Source organism: Anomaloglossus baeobatrachus, chromosome 2 (assembly GCF_048569485.1).
Source record: "Anomaloglossus baeobatrachus isolate aAnoBae1 chromosome 2, aAnoBae1.hap1, whole genome shotgun sequence".
NCBI classification, from domain to species: Eukaryota; Metazoa; Chordata; class Amphibia; order Anura; family Aromobatidae; genus Anomaloglossus; species Anomaloglossus baeobatrachus.
This window is the reverse complement of record NC_134354.1, coordinates 358424382-358443316: the sequence shown is the minus strand read 5'-3', so window position 1 is coordinate 358443316 and position 18935 is coordinate 358424382. Positions and strand designations below refer to the sequence as shown.

At 47.8% G+C, this 18935-nt stretch overlaps 2 non-coding genes across 2 annotated transcripts; both read right to left on the bottom strand.

Annotated features, from left to right (window-relative positions):
- Positions 1-11208: 11208 nt before the first annotated feature.
- TRNAV-AAC (transfer RNA valine (anticodon AAC)) lies at positions 11209-11281 on the bottom strand. Its single transcript has one exon. It is a non-coding gene; the product is annotated as a tRNA-Val (tRNA).
- Positions 11282-13676: 2395 nt separating this feature from the next.
- TRNAV-AAC (transfer RNA valine (anticodon AAC)) lies at positions 13677-13749 on the bottom strand. The gene has a single exon. It is a non-coding gene; the product is annotated as a tRNA-Val (tRNA).
- Positions 13750-18935: the final 5186 nt, after the last annotated feature.

Here is an 18935-nt window from a genome sequence, read left to right as displayed (position 1 = left end):
ACATACATACATACATACATACAGACACGCATACTGCTCTGCTGCATATATACATACATACACGCATACTGCTCTGCTGCATATATACATACATACATACAGACACGCATACTGCTCTGCTGCATATATACATACATACATACAGACACGCATACTGCTCTGCTGCATATATACATACATACATACAGACACGTATACCGCTCTGCTGCATACATACATGCATACATACAGACACGCATATTGCTCTGCTGCATATATATATACATACAGACACGCATACTACTCTGCTACATATATACATACATACAGACACGTATACTGCTCTGCTGCATACATACATGCATACATACAGACAGACACGCATATTGCTCTGCTGCATATATATATATACATACATACAGACACGCATACTACTCTGCTACATATATACATACATACATACAGACACGCATACTGCTCTGCTGCATATATACATACATACAGACACGCATACTGCTCTGCTGCATATATACATACATACATACAGACACGCATACTGCTCTGCTGCATACATACATGCATACATACAGACAGATACGCATATTGCTCTGCTGCATATATATATACATACAGACACGCATACTACTCTGCTACATATATACATACATACAGACACGTATACTGCTCTGCTGCATACATACATACATGCATACATACAGACAGACACGCATATTGCTCTGCTGCATATATATATATATATATATATACATACATACAGACACGCATACTACTCTGCTACATATATACATACATACATACAGACACGCATACTGCTCTGCTGCATATATACATACATACAGACACGCATACTGCTCTGCTGCATATATACATACATACATACAGACACGTATACTGCTCTGCTGCATATATATATATACATACATACAGACACGTATACTGCTCTGCTGCATATATACATGCGTACATACAGACACGCATACTGCTCTGCTGCATATATACATACATACAGACACGCATACTGCTCTGCTGCATATATACATACATACATACAGACACGCATACTGCTCTGCTGCATATATACATACATATAGACACGCATACTGCTCTGCTGCATGCATACATACAAACACACACCTTGCTCTGCGGTGCCCACACACGCGGCTCCAGGGGCCACACACACGGCTCTGCTGGGCCCACACACGTAAGGGGGGACAGGGAGGGGCGGGGAGGGAGTGATGTCCCACATACTGATCAGGTCACGGTGCAGATGGGGCCCACACAGCGCCGGAGGGAAGCGATGTGCTGGGGGTCGCTGGCTGGCACTGTGACTCCTTCATCTGTGCGACCGAGCAGGACGCCGGGCGGTAGCTCCGCCCACAGATGATGCTCAATGCAGGAGAACACAGTGAACACTGTGGCCTGCGGGCCTTAAAGGGCCGGCAGCCACAGTTTCCAGTGCCAAGGACTGCTGCCCCCGGGCCGACCGCAGGTAAGCCGAGCAGGACTGTGTGTGTGTGTGTGTGTGTGTGTGTATACGTGTGTACGTGTGTACATGCCGCGGGCAGGAGGGGGCGGAGCGAGCTGAGCGGGGAAGTGTGGGCTTCCTGCACGTAACTAGGATAAACATCGGGTTACTAACCAAAGCGCTTTGGTTGGATACCCGATGTATATCTTGGTTACCAGCCTGTGGCAGGCTGCCAGCGATGGCTCCTGCACACTATAGCTGTAAAAAGCCCTGCTTTTTGCTGCTAGAACCGTTCTCGAACGTATCTAGAACAATCGAGCTTTTGCAAAAGCTCAAGTTCTAGTTCGATCTCGAACAGCCCCCAAAATCACTCGAGCCTAGAACTGGAGAACCTCGAACTGCGCTCAACTCTACCCAGGACCTTCTGCGTATTAAGCAGAAATGATGACCACTACACTATGAAACCTGACAAAAAGTTACTGTGTATTGGCTAGCAGAGCAGAATTGTGACTGACGGGGCCTTTTTATTGCTGAAGGAAAGTATTTTTGGTTAATGAAACATTTACAATTATTATTACATATTTTACCAGTTTTATTCCTACAAAGGGATTTTGCTTAAATTGAAGTTTATATTGAATGTGTTACTTTTTTCTCCATAGTTTGGACTTTTGCTTTTGTATTTATGGGAACTATATATTTTGAAACAAATAGGATTTTTATAATATGGGATTATGTTTTCTGCTAAAATGGTCAATAAAAAAGAAACCCAAAATCGTAGTTCTCTTTGTGATGGAAGCCAAAATGTATTGTCATTTGGCAACGAAACCAAGAATTTCACATATTACAAGTCGATAGGAAATTACTTCAACACCAAAAACAGATTGGTTTCTCTGGGGATTGAACCCATGACCTTCTACAAGTGAAGCAGACGTGATGACTACTACACTATGAAACCTTTGAAATCCTGCAAAGTAATGGCAATTAGAGTCGAGTTTTGACCGCCAGGGGAAAAAAAACAAATTCGTAGCTCTGTTGGTGATGGAAGCTAAAACATCCCGTTATTCGGCAACAAAGCCAAGAACTTTATATACTGCAGGTTGATGGGGGATTATTTCAACACCAAGAACACTGGGGTTTCACTGGGGATTGAACTCAGGACCTTCTGCGTGTTAAGCAGACGTGATGACCACTACTCTATGAAACCTGATGGAAAGTTACTGTGTATTGGCTAGCAGAGCAGAATTGTTACTGACGGGGCCTTTTTATTGCTGAAGGAAAGTATTTTTGGTTAATGAAACATTTACAATTTTTATTACATATTTTACCAGTTTTATTCCTACAAAGGGATTTTGCTTAAAAGGAAGTTTACATTGAATGTGTTACTTTTTTCCACATAGTTTAGTTGTTTGATTTTGTATTTAAAGGAACTATATATTTTGAAGCAAACAGGATTTTTATAATATGGGATTATGTTTTCTGCTAAAATGGTCAATAAAAAAGAAACCCAAAATCGTAGTTCTCTTGGTGATGGAAGCCAAAATATATTATCAGTTGGCAACAAAAGAAAGAATTTCATATGTTACAGGTTAATAGCAAATTACTTCCCATCATTCGGCAACAATGCCAAGAACTTCATATATTGTAGTTTAATTGAGTATTATTTCAACACCAAGAACAGATTGGTTTTACTGGGGATTGAACGCAGGACCTTCTGCGTGTTAAGCAGACGTGATGACCACTACTTTATGAAACCCGATGGAAATTTATTGTGTATTGGCTAGCAAAGCAGAATTGTGACTGACGGGGCCTTTTTATTGCTGAAGGAAAGTATTTTTGGTTAATGAAACATTTACAATTTTTATTACATATTTAAACAGTTTTATTCCTACAAAGGGATTTTGCTTAAAAGGAAGCTTACATTGAATGTGTTACTTTTTTCCACATAGTTTAGTTGTTTGCTTTTGTATTTAAAGGAACTATATATTTTGAAACAAACAGGATTTTTATAATATGGGATTATGTTTTCTGCTAAAAGGGTCAATAAAAAAGAAACCTAAAATCGTAGTTCTCTTGGTGAGGGAAGCCAAAATATATTATCAGTCAAACAAAACCAAGAATTTCATATATTACAGGTTGATAGCAAATTACTTCAACAGCGAAAACGGCTTGTTTTTCCTGGGGATTGAACCCAGAACCTTCTGCATGTGAAGTAGACGTGATGACTAGTGATGAGCGAGTACTAAAAAGCTCGGGTGCTCGAGGCTCGGGCCGAGCATCCCAAGATACTCGTGTACTCGGCCCGAGCAACGAGCCCAATGTTATCCTATGGGAGACCCGAGTATTTTTGTGAAATGACCCCCGGCAGCATGGAGAAACCCTAAAAATGTCACAAAAGTCTCAGAAGAGTGCTCAAATGACATGGCAACAGCATGGGGAAGACCCCTTGAAGCATTTATCACTCAAAAGTCACAGCTGTGAACAATTTTGTCCGCGTTTTACGCCATTTTTACGGACTCACCAGAAAACCTTCCAAAATGACCCCAAAATGATTTTTCATGGCAGAAATGTTAAGGGCACATACCCAATAGTGAGATAGAGCTGGTGTATGTTACTTTTTGAGATTAATACATGAAAGATTTTACGTAAAACATTGTGTGGCACTCCGATGTCCCTGAGAAGAGACGTACATGAAGGCCTCTTGAGTCTAATGTGCCCATTTTGAGGAAGTGAGTCTTTGTAGTATTTTCCTTTGGCAGGGCAGCCAAAAATTGGGAGGTTCACCAATGCCCCTGCATACAGACGTGCATGAGGGCCTGTAAACCTGAAGTGCCCATTGTAAGGAAGTGGGTCTATTGTAGTATAGCCCTTTGGCAGGGCAGCCAAAAATTGGGAGGCGCCACATTGTCCCTAGATAGAGACGTGCATGAGGGCCTGTAAACCTGAAGTGCCCATTGTAAGGAAGTGGGTCTATTGTAGTATAGCCCTTTGGCAGGGCAGCCAAAAATTGGGAGGCGCCACATTGTCCCTAGATAGAGACGTGCATGAGGGCCTGTAAACCTGAAGTGCCCATTGTAAGGAAGTGGGTCTATTGTAGTATAGCCCTTTGGCAGAGCAGCCAAAAATTGGGAGGCTCCACGTTGTCCCTGGATAGAGACCTGTTAGGTTCTTAGTGCCTCCGTGCTTGCATTTAAAAACCGCACGTGTGTGCCTGTTGGTGGCAGCTTTCCGCTGCACTTGTGTGCGTTTTGCAAAAACTTGGATATAACGCACAAGTCTAGTGAATACACATCAGCACAGCATTGCAAAATGCGCAAGGGCGTTGGCAACGAACAAGGAAGTGGACGTGATGGTGGTGCAGGCAGAGACCGAGGTCGTGTGCAAGCTCTAATTTCGCCACAAAAAGGGCCACATCTACTCGCTCGCACGTCCTGTCCCAAATTCTTGGGGACCGCAGCAGTACACCGCTCTTGAACCAAGACCAGTGTCAACAGGTTGTTAGTTGGATAGCGGATAATGCTTCCAGTCAGATTGGCACCACCACAAACACTCTGTCTTCCACACGGTCAAGTGTCAGTAGCCGTGATACTGCACCGCACATTTTCGAACCTGATCCTCCTTCCTACCACCAGGCCGAGTACACGTCCACGGACATTACTGATCCCACACTTGGACACTCGGAAGAGCTGTTCGTTCACGTTTCCATTCACACATTCTCGCCTCTCGCCAGCTCCTGTTAAAGTGGGCCATGACGAGATTGTATGTACAGATGCCCAAATATTTGAGCAGCCATTTTCTCACGAAGTTGGCAACGTGTCTCAACAAGGGGTGGACGATGATGAGACACAATTGTCAGGAAGTCAGGAGGAGCAGGGTGCGGAAGAGGAAGACGACGTGGTGGATGATCCAGTAACTGACCCAACCTGGCAGGAGGATATGCAGAGCGAGGACAGCAGTGCACAGGGGGAGGGAGGCGTAGCATCCCAACAGGCAGTAAGAAGCAGGGTGGTGGCCCCAGGCAGACGTCAGGCAACTGTTCCCCGGAACAACACGACACAAGGTGCCTGTACAAATGTTAGGTCTTCCCGAGTCTGGCAGTTTTTTAAGTTGGCTCCAGATGATTCTAAAAAGGCCATTTGCAACACCTGCCGTGCCAGCATCAGCAGGGGTACCAAAACTAGCAGCCTGACCACCACCAGAATGATCAGGCACATGTCAGCCAAGCACCCGACTTTGTGGGATGTACAACGGAGTCGAGGAGCAGTGCTTGCTGATGTCACTGCTACATCTTCGCTTGTTGTGCATGCGAGCCAATCCCCTGTCCATGCTGCCCGCAAACAAGCCTCCTCCGGCCCTGCACCTGCAGTTGCCCACGCAGAAATAACACCATCATCAAGCACGTCCTTGTCCCAGCGCAGCGTTCAGTTATCCATTCAGCAAACCTTTGAACGCAGGCGCAAATACACTGCCAACGCCCCACATGCCACACTTCTAAATACTAACATTTCGCGACTGCTTGCGCTGGAAATGTTGCCTTTTAGGCTGGTTGAGACAGAAGCATTCCGCGACCTGATGGTGGCAGCTGTCCCACGTTACTCGGTCCCCAGCCGCCACTATTTCTCCCGGTGTGCCGTCCCCGCATTGCATAACCACGTGTCACAAAACATCACACGTGCCCTGAACAACGCTGTTTCACCCAAAGTCCACCTAACCACAGGCACGTGGACAAGTGCATGTGGGCAAGGCCACTACATCTCGTTGACGTCACACTGGGTTAATATTGTGGAAGCTGGGACCCAGTCTGAGCGAGGGACGGAACACGTCCTTCACACACCAAGTTTTGCAGGCCCTACCTCAGTCAGGTTTTCACCCACACTCTACAGCTCCGGAATGTCATGCTCCTCAGCCTCCTCCTCCTCCTGCGCATCCTCATCCACTTTACCCTCCACACCAGTCCCAAGCTGTAAGTGTCGCGGGTGGAGGAGGGGACGCTGCGCTCTCCCACTGCTCAGGTCCGGCTGCCGCTGCTCTACGGCTGCTGCTGCTCGGTGGCTCGAGCGATGGCCGGATCCCGGTGGCTCGAGCGGCGCTCCTCGCCCGTGATTGAAAAGGGGTGGTTTGGGTTTTGGGGATATTGTCCGTGACGCCACCCACGGTTGTGGTGATTGTGTGGACACCACCGCTGCTCTGGACGTGGATCCCGGGAGCCTGTGACAGGGAGCAGCTTTGTTGTTATTTCTCCCCTCCGTGGGTAGGGGGGTTGGTTGTCCCGGGGCCCGGTGATGGGGTAGAGATGGATGACAGGCAAATTGCGGGGCCTGATGAGGTGCAGGGTCGCAGGGGCAGCGCTGTGCCGCACGGCACGGAGGTACTCACTCAGCCCAATGATGATGACACAGTTCACGGTAAAACAAGTGGCTGGATGGACGGGTCCCTCGGACGGCTGCGGTTGTTCCTCCCTGCAGGTTAGTGATGACTGTCTCTCCCTGCACCTAAGTTCAGTGTTGGTAGTGATGGTTTCCCACCGGTAACCCGCTCCCCGACCTGGATATGGGCCGGAGGAGCCCCTTTTGCCCACAGGCGCTGGCCCTGGGAGACGGTTGCCCTTGGCGGTGGCGGTGTCTCCCCTTCACGGTTGGACGGTTGCCTTCTATCGTGACTTGGCTGTTTGGAAACCCTGAGGTCCCCTTCACTAACGGATTTGGCAAATTCACGGCGACACCAAGCCTTGCCGGGATCCGAAAGGCCCCTGCCAATGGTGCTGTCTTCTCTTTGTATACCGGTCCGGTACGGCCGGGTCACCACCCGTCCACGGTCCTTACGGCAGACTCCAATCGGCCTCCACTGCAGACGGTCACCACATCCTACCAACCTTGCTGTCCTGTCCGGGCCACACACTCGGACCAACTTCAGGCTCTTTGCTGTCACTTTTCTCCTCTCTACTACTTTCCTCCTTCCACTTCCTTAGCTTAACTCTCACTGCCTGTGTTTTCCCTCCTCCTTGGTGGGTGGAGACCAACCGCCTGGCTCCACCCCCTGGTGTGGACAACAGCCCCTGGGGAAGGCAACAAGGATTTGGTGTTTTGACTATGATATGCCTGCAGGGAGTGTGGGGTGTGTAAGTGTTGTGCTCTGTGGCCCCTGGCTTGTCCAGGGCGACACAGAAGCACTGCAGCACTGCCTCGGCGAAGCGGCAACAGGCTGTGCTGAAGCTAATCTGCATAGGTGACAAACCCCACAATGCAGAAGAGGTGTGGACAGCTCTGAAACAGCAGGCAGATCACTGGCTCACACCTCTGAGCCTAAAGCCAGGAAAGGTTGTGTGTGACAATGGCCGGAACCTGGTGGCGGCTTTGAGGCGAGGCCAGCTGACACATGTTCCATGCGTGGCCCATGTGCTCAACCTCGTGGTTCAGCGGTTTCTAAAGTCATACCCAGAGCTGTCTGATCTGCTGGTAAACGTTCGCCGCCTGTCTGCACATTTTCGAAAGTCACCTACTGCTTCAGCCGGCCTTGCCGGCTTTCAGCGCCATTTGCATCTTCCGGCTCACAGACTGGTGTGTGATGTCCCCACGTGTTGGAATTCAACTCTGCACATGTTGGTCATGATATGTGAGCAGAAGAGGGCAGTTGTTGAGTACCTGCATCACCTAAGCCGTCGGGAAATGGGTCAAACTCCACACATAACACCTGAGGAGTGGAGATGGATGTCCGACCTATGTACCATCCGCCAAAAGTTTGAGGACTCCACCAAGATGGTGAGCGGCGATGATGACATTATTAGCGTCACCATACCGCTTCTCTGCCTTCTAAAATGGTCTCTGCTCAAAAAACAACCACGATGCATTGCAGGCGGAGCGGGATGAGTTTGAGCAAGAAACAGTAGTGGGTGTGGGTGATAACACACAGCCCAGCCTCGTCTCATCACAACGTGCAATGGAGAACTATAACGAGGAGGAGGATGAAGACATGGAGCAACTCTCTGGCCAAATTGAGGATATGACATGCAGTCATATTCTCGGTTCAGCGTGGCTGGCCAGAGGACAGGGTAGATGAGGAGGAGGAGGACAGCATGTTCAGTCATCGTGTTGGTCAGGATACTGAAGTGATGGCTGTTAAGAGTCTGGCACACATGGCTGACTTTATGGTAAGCTGCCTGTCTCGTGACCCTCGTGTTAAGAACATCTTTGCCGACAATCATTACTGGTTGGTAACACTGTTAGACCCACGCTAAAATGAGAACTTTATGTCTCTTATTCCCGAGGCGAAGAGGTCTGGCAAAATGCAGCAGTTCCAGAAGGCCATAGTCACGGAAGTAGGCAAAGCATTACCCTCACAAAACGCTAGCGGCATAGGTCAGGAATCAGTGGACAACCAAGCCGTACAGCCGAGAGGGACACAAGTCCAATCCGCCAGAGGTAGGGGAACAGTCTTTAAGATGTGGGACAGTTTTCTCAGGCCCTCACATACCACTGCCCCTGAGGTGCGGGGTAGTGCCACAAAAAATCCTAAGTTTGCCCAGATGCTCAAGGAGTACCTTGCAGATCAAACAACTGTACTCCGACATTCCTCTGTGCCTTACAATTAATGGGTATCCAAGCTGGACAAGTGGCATGAATTGGCTCTCTACGCCTTGGAAGTCCTGGCCTGCCCTGCCGCTAGCGTTTTGTCAGAGCATGTTTTTAGTGCCGCAGGTGGAATCATTACAGATAAACGCACCTGCCTGTCAACTGTAAATGCTGACAGGCTGACTCTGATCAAGATGAACAAGGGTTGGATTGGGCCAGACTTCACCACACCACCAGCAAATGACAGCGAAATTTAAAGTTTGTAACGGGAATTTGCCATGTACCTCCACTCACCCATGGTAACACACTTCTGGACTTTGGCTAATCGCTGGACTGCTCCTCCTTCTCCTCATGCGCCATCATGATGACCGTTACAATAGTTAGGCCGTTGTTTCAGGTATACCCCCAGTGGTAAATTTTTTCGACCATTCTTTCAGAATGGGCATTACAACGACAGGAGACCCGCTCCTTTGCAATGGGAACAATGTTTTGAGGCCCTTATGCACATCTCTATCCAGGGACAATGTGGAGCCTCCAAATTTTTGGCTGCCCTGCCTAAGGGCTATACTACAATAGACCCACTGCCTTACAATGGGCACTTCAGGTTTACAGGCCATCATGCACGTCTCTATCCAGGGACAATATGGAGCCTGACACTTCCACCTACTGCCACACACGTGCGGTTTTTAAATGCAAGCACGGACGCACTAAGAACCTAACAGGTTTTTAGGAGCGACAATTACTGAGAAGTCTGACACTATCAGCCACTGCTGACTGACATGTATTATTCACTAGACTTGTGCGTTATATATTAGTTTGTGCAAAATGTGCACCTGTACGCTGCCACCGACAGACACACACGTGCTGTTTTTAAATGCAAGCACGGACGCAATAAGAACCTAACAGGTTTTTAGGAGCGACAATTACTGAGAAGTCTGACACTATCAGCCACTGCTGACTGACGTGTATTATTCACTAGACTTGTGCATTATATAATAGTTTGTGCAAAACGTGCACCTGTACGCTGCCACCGACAGACACACACGTGCTGTTTTTAAATGCAAGCACAGACGCAATAAGAACCTAACAGGTTTTTAGGAGCGACAATTACTGAGAAGACTGACACTATCAGCCACTGCTGACTGACGTGTATTATTCACTAGACTTGTGCGTTATATAATAGTTTGTGCAAAACGTGCACCTGTACGCTGCCACCGACAGACACACACGTGCTGTTTTTAAATGCAAGCACGGACGCAATAAGAACCTAACAGGTTTTTAGGAGCGACAATTACTGAGAAGTCTGACACTATCTGGACTGTTTTAGACTGTGTACACCAGCCCCAGATATGATGAAGGCTGGTATACGGTCACCACTAGGAATGGCTATATACCCTGCCTGCCTGCCTGTATACTGCTACAATAGTCCTGACAAGGACTCTTCTGGTCACTAGCCTGTATTCCGACCTGGCTATACCCTGCCTGTATATAGCAACAATAGTCCTGAGAAGGACTCTGCTACTGTACTCCGACCTGGCTATACCCTGCCTGCCTGTATACAACTAGAATAGTCTGACTCCTGAGAAGGACTTCTGGTCACACTGTTTGCAGCCCTGCTCCGGAACTAACTATAAAGGGCCGCAAACCTTTCCCTGAAGCAGCGACACTCTCCCTGCACTGACTGTCTGGATAGCTGTGAGCAGAGCACAGCGCGCCGGCCGGTATAAGGGCTCGGTCACGCTGTGCAGGCCGGCCAATCACTGCAATTCCACAACTAACAGGGCTGTGGAATTGCAGTGGTCTGCCAGCCAATCCCTGCATGAGGGCTGGCTCTCAAAAGTGCGCCAACATGCAGGGATGAAGACCACGAGTACAGCACGAGTATCGCGAGATTACTCGGTCCCCGCCGAGCAGCCCGAGTACAGTGATACTCGTGCGAGTACCGAGTAGTAACAAGCATGCTCGCTCATCACTAGTGATGACCACTCCACTATGAAACCTGTGAAATCCTGCAAAGTAATGGCATTTAGAGACGAGTTTTGACAGCCAGGGGAAAAAAAATAATAATTTGTAGTTCTGTTTGTGATGGAAGCCAAAACATACCGTCATTCGGCAACAATGCCGAGAACTTCATATATTGTAGTTGGATAGCGTATTATTTCAACACGAAGAACAGATTGGTTTCACTGGGGATTGAACCCAGGACCTTCTGCGTGTTAAGCAGACGTGATGACCACTACACTATGAAACCCGACAAAAAGTTACTGTGTATTTTCTAGCAGAGCAGAATTGTGACTGACGGGGCCTTTTTATTGCTGAAGGTAAGTATTTTTGATTAATGAAACATTTACAATTATTATTACATATTTTACCAGTTTTATTCCTACAAAGGGATTTTGCTTAAATTGAAGTTTATATTGAATGTGTTACTTTTTTCTCCATAGTTTGGTCTTTTGCTTTTGTATTTATGGGAACTATATAATTTGAAACAAATAGGATTTTTATAATATGGGATTATGTTTTCTGCTAAAATGGTCAATAAAAAAGAAACCCAGAATCGTAGTTCTCTTTGTGATGGAAGCCAAAATGTATTGTCATTTGGCAACGAAACCAAGAATTTCACATATTACAAGTCGATAGGAAATTACTTCAACACTAAAAACAGATTGGTTTCACTGGAGATTGAACCCAGGACTTTCTGTGTGTGAAGCAGACGTGATGACCACTACACTATGAAACCTTTGAAATCCTGCAAAATAATGGCAATTAGAGACGAGTTTTGACCGCCAGGGGAAAAAAAACAAATTCGTAGCTCTGTTGGTGATGGAAGCTAAAACATCCCGTTATTCGGCAACAAAGCCAAGAACTTTATATACTGCAGGTTGATAGGGGATTATTTCAACACCAAAAACACATGGGTTTCACTGGGGATTGAACCCAGGACCTTCTACGTGTAAAGCAGACATGATTTCCACTACACTATGAAACCTTTGAAAGCCTGCAAAGTAATGGCAATTAGAGACGAGTTTTGACCGCCAGGGAAAAAAAAATCAAATTCGTAGCTCTTTTGGGGATGGAAGCCAAAACATTCCATCCTTCGGCAACAAAGCCAAGAACTTCATATATTGTAGTTTAATTGAGTATTATTTCTACACCAAGAACAGATTGGCTTTACTGGGGATTGAACGCAGGACCTTATGCGTGTTAAGCAGACGTGATGACCCCTACTCTATGAAACCTGATGGAAAGTTACTGTGTATTGGCTAGCAGAGCAGAATTGTGACTGACGGGGCCTTTTTATTGCTGAAGGAAAGTATTTTTTGTTAATGAAACATTTACAATTTTTATTACATATTTTACCAGTTTTATTCCTACAAAGGGAATTTGCTTAAAAGGAAGTTTACATTGAATGTGTTACTTTTTTCCACATAGTTTAGTTGTTTGCTTTTGTATTTAAAGGAACTATATATTTTGAAACAAACAGGATTTATATAATATGGGATTATGTTTTCTGCTAAAATGGTCAATAAAAAAGAAACCCAAAATCGTAGTTCTCTTGGTGATAAAAGCCAAAATATATTATCAGTTGGCAACAAAACAAAGAATTTCATATGTTACAGGTTGATAGCAAATTACTTCAACAGCAAAAACGGCTTGTTTTTACTGGGGATTTAACCCAGGACCTTCTGCGTGTGAAGTAGACGTGATGACGACTCCACTATGAAACCTGTGAAATCCTGCAAAGTAATGGCATTTAGAGACGAGTTTTGACCGCCAGGGGAAAAAAAATAATAATTTGTAGTTCTGTTTGTGATGGAAGCCAAAACATCCCGTCATACGGCAACAAAGCTGAGAACTTCATATATTGTAGTTGGATAGCGTATTATTTCAACACTAAGAACAGATTGGTTTCACTGGGGATTGAAGCCAGGACCTTCTGCGTGTTAAGCAGACGTGATGACCACTACACTATGAAACCTGACGAATAGTTCCTGTGTATTGGCTAGCAGAGCAGAATTGTGACTGACGGGGCCTTTTTATTGCTGAAGGAAAGTATTTTTGGTTAATGAAACATTTACAATTTTTATTACATATTTTACCAGTTTTATTCCTACAAAGGGATTTTGCTTAAAAGGAAGTTTACATTGGATGTGTTACTTTGTTCCACATAGCTTAGTTGTTTGCTTTTGTATTTAAAGGAACTTTATATTTTGAAACAAACAGGATTTTTATAATATGGGATTATGTTTTCTGCTAAAATGGTCAATAAAAAAGAAACCCAAAATCGTAGTTCTCTTGGTGAGGGAAGCCAAAATAAATTATCAGTTGGCAACAAAACCAAGAATTTCATATACTACAGATTGATAGCAAATTACTTCAATAGCGAAAACGGCTTGTCTTTACTGGGGATTGAACCCAGGACCTTCTGCATGTGAAGTAGACGTGATGACCACTCCACTATGAAACCTGTGAAATCCTGCAAAGTAATGGCATTTAGAGACGAGTTTTGACCGCCAGGGGAAAAAAAAAAATAATTTGTAGATCTGTTTGTGATGGAAGCCAAAACATCCCGTCATTCGGCAACAAAGCCGAGAACTTCATATTTTGTAGTTGGATAGCGTATTATTTCAACACTAAGAACAGATTGATTTCACTGGGGATTGAACCCAGGACCTTCTGCGTGTTAAGCAGATGTGATGACCACTACACTATGAAACCTGACAAAAAGTTACTGTGTATTGGCTAGCAGAGCAGAATTGTGACTGATGGGGCCTTTTTATTGCTGAAGGAAAGTATTGTTGGTTAATGAAACATTTACAATTAATATTACAAATTTTTTTCTAGTGATGAGCGAGTACTAAAAAGCTCGGGTGCTCGAGGCTCGGGCCGAACATCCCAAGATACTCGTGTACTCGGCCCAAGCACCGAGCCCAATGTTATGCTATGGGAGACCCGAGTATTTTTGTGAAATGACCCCCGGCAGCATGTAGAAACCCTAAAAATTGCACAAAAGTCTCAGAAGAGTGCTCAAATGACATGGCAACAGCATGGGGAAGACCCCTTGAAGCATTTATCACTCAAAAGTCACAGCTGTGAACAATTTTGTCCGCGTTTTACGCCATTTTTACGGACTCACCAGAAAACCTTCCAAAATGACCCCAAAATGATTTTTCATGGCAGAAATGTTAAGGGCACATACCCAATAGTGAGATAGAGCTGGTGTATGTTACTTTTTGAGATTAATACATGAAAGATTTTACGTAAAACATTGTGTGGCACTCCGATGTCCCTGAGAAGAGACGTACATGAAGGCCTCTTGAGTCTAATGTGCCCATTTTGAGGAAGTGAGTCTTTGTAGTATTTTCCTTTGCCAGGGCAGTCCAAAATTGTGAGGTTCACCAATGCCCCTGCATACACACGTGCATGAGGGCCTGTAAACCTGAAGTGCCCATTGTAAGGAAGTGGGTCTATTGTAGTATAGCCCTTTGGCAGGGCAGCCAAAAATTGGGAGGCTCCACGTTGTCCCTGGATAGAGACGTGCATGTGGGCCTGTAAACATGAAGTGCCCATTGTAAGGAAGTGGGTCTATTGTAGTATAGCCCTTAGGCAGGGCAGCCAAAAATTGGGAGACTCCACGTTGTCCCTGGATAGAGACGTGCATGAGGGCCTGTAAACATGAAGTGCCATTGTAAGGAAGTGGGTCTATTGTAGTATAGCCCTTAGGCAGGGCAGCCAAAAATTTGGAGGCTCCACGTTGTCCCTGGATAGAGACGTGCATGAGGGCCTGTAAACCTGAAGTGCCCATTGTAAGGAAGTGGGTCTATTGTAGTATAGCCCTTTGGCAGGGCAGCCAAAAATTGGGAGGCTCCACGTTGTCCCTGGATAGAGACGTGCATGAGGGCCTGTAAACATGAAGTGCCCATTGTAAGGAAGTGGGTCTATTGTAGTATAGCCCTTTGGCAGGGCAGCCAAAAATTGGGAGGCTCCACGTTGTCCCTGGATAGAGACCTGTTAGGTTCTTAGTGCCTCCGTGCTTGCATTTAAAAACCGCACGTGTGTGCCTGTTGGTGGCAGCTTTCCGCTGCACTTGTGTGCGTTTTGCAAAAACTTGGATATAACGCACAAGTCTAGTGAATACACATCAGTACAGCATTGCAAAATGCGCAAGGGCGTTGTCAACGAACATGGAAGTGGACGTGATGGTGGTGCAGGCAGAGACCGAGGTCGTGTGCAAGCTCTAATTTCGCCACAACAAAGGGCCACATCTACTCGCTCGCACGTCCTGTCCCAAATTCTTGGGGACCGCAGCAGTACACCGCTCTTGAACCAAGACCAGTGTCAACAGGTTGTTTGTTGGATAGCGGATAATGCTTCCAGTCAGATTGGCACCACCACAAACACTCTGTCTTCCACACGGTCAAGTGTCAGTAGCCGTGATACTGCACCGCACCTTTTAGAACCTGATCCTCCTTCCTACCACCAGGCCGAGTACACGTCCACGGACATTACTGATCCCACACTTGGACACTCGGAAGAGCTGTTCGTTCACGTTTCCATTCACACATTCTGGCCTCTCGCCAGCTCCTGTTGAAGTGGGCCATGACGAGATTGTATGTACAGATGCCCAAATATTTGAGCAGCCACGTTCTCACGAAGTTGGCAACGTGTCTCAACAAGGGGTGGACGATGATGAGACACAATTGTCAGGAAGTCAGGAGGAGCAGGGTGCGGAAGAGGAAGACGACGTGGTGGATGATCCAGTAACTGACCCAACCTGGCAGGAGGATATGCAGAGCGAGGACAGCAGTGCACAGGGGGATGGAGGCGTAGCATCCCAACAGGCAGTAAGAAGCAGGGTGGTGGCCCCAGGCAGACGTCAGGCAACTGTTCCCCGGAACAACACGACACAAGGTGCCTGTACAAATGTTAGGTCTTCCCGAGTCTGGCAGTTTTTTAAGTTGGCTCCAGATGATTCTAAAAAGGCCATTTGCAACACCTACCGTGCCAGCATCAGCAGGGGTACCAAAACTAGCAGCCTGACCACCACCAGAATGATCAGGCACATGTCAGCCAAGCACCCGACTTTGTGGGATGTACAACAGAGTCGAGGAGCAGTGCTTGCTGATGTCACTGCTACATCTTCGCTTGTTGTGCATGCGAGCCAATCCCCTGTCCATGCTGCCCGCGAACAAGCCTCCTCCGGCCCTGCACCTGCAGTTGCCCACGCAGAAATAACACCATCATCAAGCACGTCCTTGTCCCAGCGCAGCGTTCAGTTATCCATTCAGCAAACCTTTGAACGCAGGCGCAAATACACTGCCAACGCCCCACATGCCACACTTCTAAATGCTAACATTTCGCGACTGCTTGCGCTGGAAATGTTGCCTTTTAGGCTGGTTGAGACAGAAGCATTCCGCGACCTGATGGTGGCAGCTGTCCCACGTTACTCGGTCCCCAGCCGCCACTATTTCTCCCGGTGTGCCGTCCCCGCATTGCATAACCACGTGTCACAAAACATCACACGTGCCCTGAACAACGCTGTTTCAGCCAAAGTCCACCTAACCACAGGCACATGGACAAGTGCATGTGGGCAAGGCCGCTACATCTCGTTGACGTCACACTGGGTTAATATTGGGGAAGCTGGGACCCAGTCTGAGCGAGGGACAGAACACGTCCTTCACACACCAAGTTTTGCAGGCCCTACCTCAGTCAGGGTTTCACTCACACTCTACAGCTCCGGAATGTCATGCTCCTCAGCCTCCTCCTCCTCCTGCGCATCCTCATCCACTATACCCTCCACACCAGTCCCAAGCTGGAAGTGTCGCGGGCGGAGGAGGGGACGCTGCGCTCTCCCACTGCTTGGGTCCGGCTGCCGCTGCTCTACGGCTGCTGCTGCTCGGTGGCTCGAGCGATGGCCGGATCCCGGAGGCTCGAGCGGCGCTCCTCGCCCGTGAGTGAAAAGGGGTGGTTTGGGTTTTGGGGATATTGTCCGTGACGCCACCCACGGTTGTGGTGATTGTGTGGACACCACCGCTGCTCTGGACGTGGATCCCGGGAGCCTGTGACAGGGAGCAGCTTTGTTGTTATTTCTCCCCTCCGTGGGTAGGGGGGTTGGTTGTCCCGGGGCCCGGTGATGGGGTAGAGATGGATGACAGGCGGGTTGCGGGGCCTGATGAGGTGCAGGGTCGCAGGGGCAGCGCTGTGCCGCACGGCACGGAGGTACTCACTCAGCCCAATGATGATGACACAGTTCACGGTAAAACAAGTGGCTGGATGGACGGGTCCCTCGGATGGCTGCGGTTGTTCCTCCCTGCAGGTTAGTGATGACTGTCTCTCCCTGCACCTAAGTTCAGTGTTGGTAGTGATGGTTTCCCACCGGTAACCCGCTCCCCGACCTGGATATGGGCCGGAGGAGCCCCTTTTGCCCACAGGCGCTGGCCCTGGGAGACGGTTGCCCTTGGCGGTGGCGGTGTCTCCCCTTCACGGTTGGACGGTTGCCTTCTATCGTGACTTGGCTGTTTGGAAACCCTGAGGTCCCCTTCACTAACGGATTTGGCAAATTCAAGGCGACACCAAGCCTTGCCGGGATCCGAAAGGCCCCTGCCAATGGTGCTGTCTTCTCTTTGTATACCGGTCCGGTACGGCCGGGTCACCACCCGTCCACGGTCCTTACGGCAGACTCCAATCGGCCTCCACTGCAGACGGTCACCACATCCTGCTAACCTTTCTGTCCTGTCCGGGCCACACACCCGGACCAACTTCAGGCTCTTTGCTGTCACTTTTTTCCTCTCTACTACTTTCCTCCTTCCACTTCCTTAGCTTAACTCTCACTGCCTGTGTTTTCCCTCCTCCTTGGTGGGTGGAGACCAACCGCCTGGCTCCACCCCCTGGTGTGGACAACAGCCCCTGGGGAAGGCAACAAGGATTTGGTGTTTTGACTATGATATGCCTGCAGGGAGTGTGGGGTGTGTAAGTGTTGTGCTCTGTGGCCCCTGGCCTGTCCAGGGTGACACAGAAGCACTGCAGCACTGCCTCGGCGAAGCGGCAACAGGCTGTGCTGAAGCTAATCTGCATAGGTGACAAACCCCACAATGCAGAAGAGGTGTGGACAGCTCTGAAACAGCAGGCAGATCACTGGCTCACACCTCTGAACCTAAAGCCAGGAAAGGTTGTGTGTGACAATGGCCGGAACCTGGTGGTGGCTTTGAGGCGAGGCCAGCTGACACATGTTCCATGCGTGGCCCATGTGCTCAACCTCGTGGTTCAGCGTTTTCTAAAGTCATACCCAGAGCTGTCTGATCTGCTGGTAAACGTTCGCCGCCTGTCTGCACATTTTTGAAAGTCACCTACTGCTTCAGCCGGCCTTGCCGGCTTTCAGCGCCATTTGCATCTTCCGGCTCACAGACTGGTGTGTGATGTCCCCACGCGTTGGAATTCAACTCTGCACATGTTGGTCATGATATGTGAGCAGAAGAGGGCAGTTGTTGAGTACCTGCATCACCTAAGCCGTCGGGAAATGGGTCAAACTCCACACATAACACCTGAGGAGTGGAGATGGATGTCCGACCTATGTACCATCCGCCAAAAGTTTGAGGACTCCACCAAGATGGTGAGCGGCGATGACGACATTATTAGCGTCACCATACCGCTTCTCTGCCTTCTAAAATGGTCTCTGCTCAAAAAACAACAATGATGCATTGCAGGCGGAGCGCGATGAGTTTGAGCAAGAAACAGTAGTGGGTGTGGGTGATAACACACAGCCCAGCCTCGTCTCATCACAACGTGCAGTGGAGGACTATGACGAGGAGGAGGATGAAGACATGGAGCAACTCTCTGGCCAAATTGAGGATATGACATGCAGTCATATCCTCGGTTCAGCGTGGCTGGCCAGAGGACAGGGTAGA